The sequence below is a fragment of the Mandrillus leucophaeus genome, unplaced genomic scaffold (assembly GCF_000951045.1).
Source record: "Mandrillus leucophaeus isolate KB7577 unplaced genomic scaffold, Mleu.le_1.0 Scaffold996, whole genome shotgun sequence".
NCBI lineage: Eukaryota > Metazoa > Chordata > Mammalia > Primates > Cercopithecidae > Mandrillus > Mandrillus leucophaeus.
The window spans coordinates 797020-804115 of record NW_012110874.1 but is presented as its reverse complement, the minus strand read 5'-3'; positions in this window follow the sequence as shown (position 1 = coordinate 804115).

The following is a 7096-nucleotide window of genomic DNA, read 5'->3' as shown; positions in this document are numbered from 1 at the left end:
CTGCTTCAGACTCCCGAGTAGCTGGGACTACAGGTGTGCGCCACCATGCCCAGCTAATTTTTGTATTTTTAGTAGAGATGAGGTTTCACCATGTTGGCCAGGATGGTCTAGGTCTCTTGACCTCATGATCTGCTGGCCTCGGCCTCCCAAAGTTCTGGGATTACAGACATGAGCCACCGCGCCTGGCCCTCATGCTGCTTTTAAGGCTTTCTCTTTATCACTAGTTAAGAAACTGGTTATGATGTGCCTTCTTGTAGGTTTTAAGAATTTAATTATTTTATTTTATGCATGTTTGCATTTGGAGTGTATTGAATTTTCTGCCTCTGTAGTTGTATAGTTTTCAGGAAAAATTGGCTGTTATTTTTCTAAATATATCGTTGGTCTCCTCACTTTCCCTCCCTCCTCACTGACTCCAATTTTGCATACATTAGGTTTCTTGAAGCTGCCCCATATCTCACTGATGCTCAGGTAAAATTTTTTAGTTATTTTTCTTTCTGTATTTCATATGGGGTAATTACTATTGACATATTTTTCATTTTACTAATTTTCTCTTTTGCCATGTATAATCTACTGTTAATCCTCTCCAGCATATTTTGTTTTGATCTGAGATTTTTTATAGCTTCCATGTGTCTAATTTATGCAATCAATCTTTCCTTCAGCAGCTTCCAAATACAGAATGTAACTGAACTGTTTTATTGGACTGTTTAATAATTGTGTTATCTATAGCATTTCTAGATCAGTGTGCATTGATTGATTTTTCTTATCACCAGTTACATTTAACTGATTGTTTGAATGCCTAAACATTTTTGAAAAAGTGTCAGCTGTTGTAAGTTTTATGCTTTGGGGGTGCTATATGTTTTTTTCTATAAATATTTTTTACCTTTATCCTGGAATGTGGTTAAGTGACGTGTGGAATCATTTGATCTTTTAAGTTCTTGCTCTTAATATCTGTTAGTTGGAACCAGAGTATTTACAAAACCCATCTGAGATTTCAACCGGATGCTTCAGGAATTACGGAATATTTTACCATGGATGGTGGGAATAGAACTATTTCTGGTCCTGTTTGTGTTCTGGATATTGCTTCTTCTAATATTCCCACATGATTTCTTCCCTGGTCTCGGGTAGTTTCCGCACATGCATCAATACTCATTGACAACTGGAAGGCAACCCTCTGAGCGCTTTTTCTGTGCAGCTCTTTGGTATAGTGCTCTGTAAACTCTAGCCAGCTTGACCTCTTCTTACTCCAGATTCTGTCTTCAACTCACCGTGCACCTCCCGCTACCCCTGCAAAACCTTGCTGAGGTTGTTCCTCCCCGCCCCGCAGCCAGGAAGGTTTGTCCACGCGGTAGGCCGGGACAATCCTGGGACTCACCTCCTTGATCTCAACGTCGTTGTATGTTGAGTTTGTATCTGAGATTGTTCCTTCATTGCCTAGTACCCGAAGTCCTAAAAACGATTTTTAATATATTTTGTTGTCAAAGGGCAAGACACAACAAATTTAGTTTGAAGATCTAATTTGCTCTTTTTTTGCTTTCCAGTGTTGGGAAATATCTCATTCTGTACGATAAAATGAGTATTTTGATGAGCTGAACAGAGGAGGTTGACTTTATAGGTAGAAAAAAGCTGAAGACAGCAGAAATGAGGAATGAAAAAAGGATTGGTCATTTCAAAGTGACTTTCCTTACGAAGGTTAAAACAAAATGTTCCTATCATGCCAGCTCAGGAAAACTGGGCCTCTTCTGGGTGGTTGCTGTGAATCTCCTGGTTTTGTTTTTGTTTTTATTTTTTGTTGTTGTTTTGGAAAATTGGCAAGTTTCAGAGTCCATTTCGGTTATATGGCTATCAGCATGAGGGACTCCATTCTGGTTAGTTCCAGTCGGCTAGGGCCTACGTCGGAAGCTTAGTCCAAAATAATGGCCGCCCATGAATTTATTTAGCATTATCTATATTTTTTGTTTTGGGGACTTTTTTTCATGTTAGGGTAAATCTGATCCCTATAACTCAATATTGATTGAAATGGAAATCTATGTGACTTAATTCTTAACACACATTTGTAGTTCCTGCCTCTCCCGCTTTTTTTTTAATCTTACTACTTCAAGAAACTTTAACCTTCTAAGAACTGAAAACCTGTCTTTTATCATTGTATGCCCATTTTCTTGGCGTAATATCTGGAATATACCAATGTTGAATGATTCTTTAATGATAGACTCACATGCAGACATAATTACAAAAAGAAACCAACTTCCTTATAGTGTGACCTTGTTCCTGTTTACTCTCTATCTTAATGGTTTTCAAACTTTCTCCTAGTGATCATTGACACTTCATAGAAGCGCCTTAGAGGCCACATGGATTGTGGTTGAAACACAAAAGAAAGAAATACAAAGTTTTAATACCGTTTGTTCAACCGTATTTATGTGTTGAGTTTCTATATAAAATTTAAGGGGTAATTTCTACAAAAAGTATTTTAAAATTTGACTTAATGTATTGCGTTACCCTAGGTCATTTATATTATCAAACTTACTTAACAGATTAAGAGTCCCTTCAAAGATTTAAAATACATAATAGCTAATTGTGAAATGACTCAGTGTTTTACTGGAGACTTGGATGTTTTTTGGGGATAAAGGCTTGCTGGTGGCATTTGAATCATACCACAGAGGTAAATCCCTTTTCTAGTAGTCAAAAATCAATTATGTTTGTTTTTTTTTTTTCCCCCTAAACAAAAAGGGAAAGCATGCCTGGATTTTCTGTGACTAAATATCATTCTGATTAAGAAACAGAAGTTCAACTTTGTTCTGGTTTTCTCTTCGAAACAATGATAAATGACAGGTGAATTTGCCATTCTCCGTTCAATACAAGATTGCAGTGACTAAGATAAGGAAAAAATTCAATAAGAAATCAGTTAAAAAATCAGTTACAAAATTGCTGTACTACTTCTCTCTTGTAGGGAACTGGAAAATGGGAGAGAAAAAAAGCCATTTCTGGAGAAACAATTTACATATCAAAAGGAAGATTATTTAAATTGTGTGAGGGAAAAGAATGAGCACAAAGCCAAGGCTACATTCTTGACCATCTAAGTCTTGCTTGATGTGAGACACCAACTAGAATTCTGGGCTCTAGTTATTTGTTTTGTTTTAACTGTTGCTGATTTCAACTACTTATTTTTTACATTTTTGCCTGTTATGCAGTGAAATGTGATCCCTGGAAAATATGGCTGCTCTGTTTTTCCTATTTAATAATGAAAGATCTGCTACAAGAAAAGGTCTTTGAATGTCAGTAGCATTTCAAACCTTCCTCAGAAAGACACTAGCACTTAGGATGTTTGTTTTTTCTTGCTCGACATCATTGACCTACGTAGGCCACTGGCCTGGGCTTAAGGAAAAAAAAAAGTGTTTTATCACAAAAGCCAATGATAGCTTTTGACATCTGTGCTAGATCCATTTTCTACCTGCTGTGCTTAATTTCAGAATTCAGTTCTATCATTAAAATAAAAACCTTCTTGGCCCTTCCATCGATGTGCCACATTACATCAATTTTCTCCAAGAATCATGTACAATTTCTAGGTACCAGTGCCCCCTGGATTTCCTTGAAATTTCAGCTCTTGCTACCCTGCTGTATGAATTGATCCTGTGCACTGTGGGATGACACGTGACCTGTGGAAATACATTATTTCTTCATTCCTTTTCCCAATCTCACATCCTAGAATGATCTGTTTCACATCTTTGATGGTCTTACTTGTACGATTCCTCTCTCATCCCACAACGACCATCCTTCCACTAGGAGAGGACTGATCATTTGGATCGTTTGCAAGAGATAACTTCTCCATCTCAGCCTGCTGTCATAGGCAAAGTGGGTCTGGGCATGCAGGCTGTGCTCACATTCCAGTGTCATTCTCTATCCTATGCTGTCTCTTGAATTTCAGTTTTAACCATCAGCTGAGTGTATTAACTCAGAGCTTCATTACTGAGGGGCTGTATTACTAAAATACTATTTATGTCAGTGTCTTAGGAGTCTGTTGCTAGTGGAATTACTGATGATAGAGTTTTGACATTAATGAGAGGCATGGGACAGGTGCTTCTGTGCTCTATATGCTATCTGATCTTGAAGAAGAGTAACTGGTAGATTCTGGGTGCAGTAAAGAGGAGACACATACTCCCTTAAAAGAGGCAGAAAGAATATCCCTTTTTGTTCAGTCTGTGTTGCAGCTATTACTAATAAGTGTGCTTCTGAGTACATTTTCATTGATTCACTAGTTATGAAAAAGTCAGGTGCCATATATTCTTTCCATCTGTAATTCCCTCATGGCCAATGGTAGCGCCATCCATTCTGGTTCCTATGGCAGAAACATGAGTGTTGTCTTATGCTTACCTGGTGACTAAACACTCTCCTTTTTGCTTTCATGAACATATTCATGTCCATCTTACCATTTTTCTATTCCTGTGGCTATAGCTTTCTTTCAGAGCATTCTCTGAATTTCTTCAATAAGTTCCTAATTTGTTTCTTTTCTCCTCCTCCATAGTGCCCTCAGAGTGATATTTTTGTAAAAGACAAATACGCCTCTTCCCTGACAAAAAATCTTTGAGATTCCCATCACATAATACAGAATTTGTGAGCGGGAAAGGCTAAGTGGAATGTGTGCAAGCCTTTCCAAGTGACTCAGACATATTTCCCTCTTCCCAGATTGAGAATCACAGACCTACAAGACAATAGCAGCTAACATTTATATCAGAAAGTATTTTAATTGCTTCACATGTAAATACATGTTCACAAACTAATGTTCACATTTAGTGCTCACAAATATGGCATAGGCCTTTTTTTTTTTTTTTGAGATGGAATTTGGCTCTGTCACCCAGGCTGAAGTGCAGTGGCATAATCTCAGTGGAATGACCTCTGTCTCTTGGGTTCAAGTGATTCTCCTGTCTCAGCCTCCTGGGTAGCTGGGACTACAGGTGCATGTCACCACACCAAACTAATTTTTTTTTGTATTTTTAGTAGGGACAGGGTTTCACCATGTTGTCCAGGCTGTTCCCATACTCCTAACCTCAGGTGATCTGCCTGCCTTGGCCTCCCAAAGTGCCGGGACTACAGGCGTGAGCCACCGCGCCTGGCCATAGGTACTCTTTTTAGGTCCATTTTTTGGGTGAGGAAACTGAAGCACAGGAAGAATAATTAATTTGTCCAAGACCACAAAATGCATTGTGGCAGAAGCAAGAAGCAAATTGGGGATATTCTAGATCCAGGCCAATGCTCCTAAACCCTACACTATGCTTGTTCCCTTAAGATGGAGTTCTAGTCTCTTGCTCCTATGTCTATGTAGATATCGATGATTTGTGTTGAATATTTGCTATATTCTCTATCTCCGGTCCTTCAATCTTTTAAAACCCCTTTGTCTTTGGAATTCCTTCAGACAGGACTAATTTAGTTGTAAGATAAACATACAGATTTTTAAATGTAGAATGATTTACTGAAGCAGTAGCAAAAATCCTAGTAACATCCAAATTACGTATTTTCTCATTTACCTGGATGTTTTAAGTGTGAACTTAATAAGGCAAGAGGATCATTAAGGAATATCACAATGGGAAACAAGAGTTCACAAAATATACAGAAAAAAACTATACAATATTAAATTTTGTGGAGAGGCAAGTTGCCTCAAATTTCTCTCTCCAGTAAAGTATTAGCCATACATAGAGAGTAAAATAAATATCTTCCCAGAAGAAGTAACTCTGATTTAGGTTTTGTAAAAGGTAAATTACCTATAATGAGAGAAGTAGTGAACACATGAAATAAATCACAGAAGCCAGGTAATCGTCTGGAAAAAAAAAAAGAATCAGGACATTTGACATACTTGAAACTGCAATTCTAACATGGGCAAAAATGCTAAAAAGGGACATTTCAATGTTATAATATAATATAATATAATATAATATAATATAATATAAAGAAACATGTTCAGAAGGGATTGATATATTTGTTAGCTTTTAAATCATTGTACTGGCCATGTGGCAATCCCTTCAGTGTTACAGCAATTTTGTTCAAGCATCCAGACTTTTACAATTACAAATCACTAACTGGCCACTTGAGCTAGAACATTTAGAAAAAGGGCCACACACACAAAGGATGACTTTTGTTGTGCATATTGTCTAAAGCAACACAAAATACATTTATAAATTTCAGGTAGAAAGTGAGAGAAGAATATTTCTAGGGAATAGGAAGTGGTAAATACAAAATATTGGTAAAGTAGGGAACTATGTATTATGTATTAAAACACACTACATAATATGGCGTTGATATTCTCTAAAACACACACAGACACACACATACCCCGCATTTTCTTTGTGATAGCTTCTCAATTGTTTACTAATTAAGAACAAGTAAAATAATAATAAGGCGTCCTTGTCTGACAGTCATAGTTCCTTCCCCAAACTCTCCTCAATCAGGTTTAAAATTGTTTTACCTATGATGAGATTTTTTCAAGAACATCACTCTTAGGACTGGGAAAGAACCACTGTGCTACTTTCTCCTGCAGAGCGGCTGAAATGAAATGTGCTCTTTTTTTTGTTTGTTTGAAAAAAAAAACTTTTTTGAAATATGTCTTATATACTACAAAATGTACCTGTTTTAAGTGTACATTTAACTAAATTTTAGTATATTTAAATTTACAGAGTTGTGCATTCACCATTGCAATCTAATTTAGAACCATTTAATCGCCTTAGAAATGAATCTTGTGTCTTTTTATAGTCACTCTCCATGCCCATCTCCAAGCTGGGACAACATCTCATCTACTTTCTGTCTCAATGTATTTGTCTCCCCATGTTTGCTTTTTTTTTTTTTTTGATATTTTGTATAAGTGAACCCATAATATGTGTTCTTCATAAGGCACTGTTAGAGGAATTGAGAGAGAAAGTTTAGAACTCTTTGTTACCTTTGCACTCATGCAAATAATATATAGAAGACTCTTTCTCTATAGTGGAATATCCCTACCCAATTCTAGAGGAATGGTATTCTATATTCTAGTAAGCGGGAGAATTTCTGTATCATTTGGACTTTTTATTTTCTTTGGGCCTTTGGCCAAGTTGCTTAACATTTTTTTTTTTTTTTT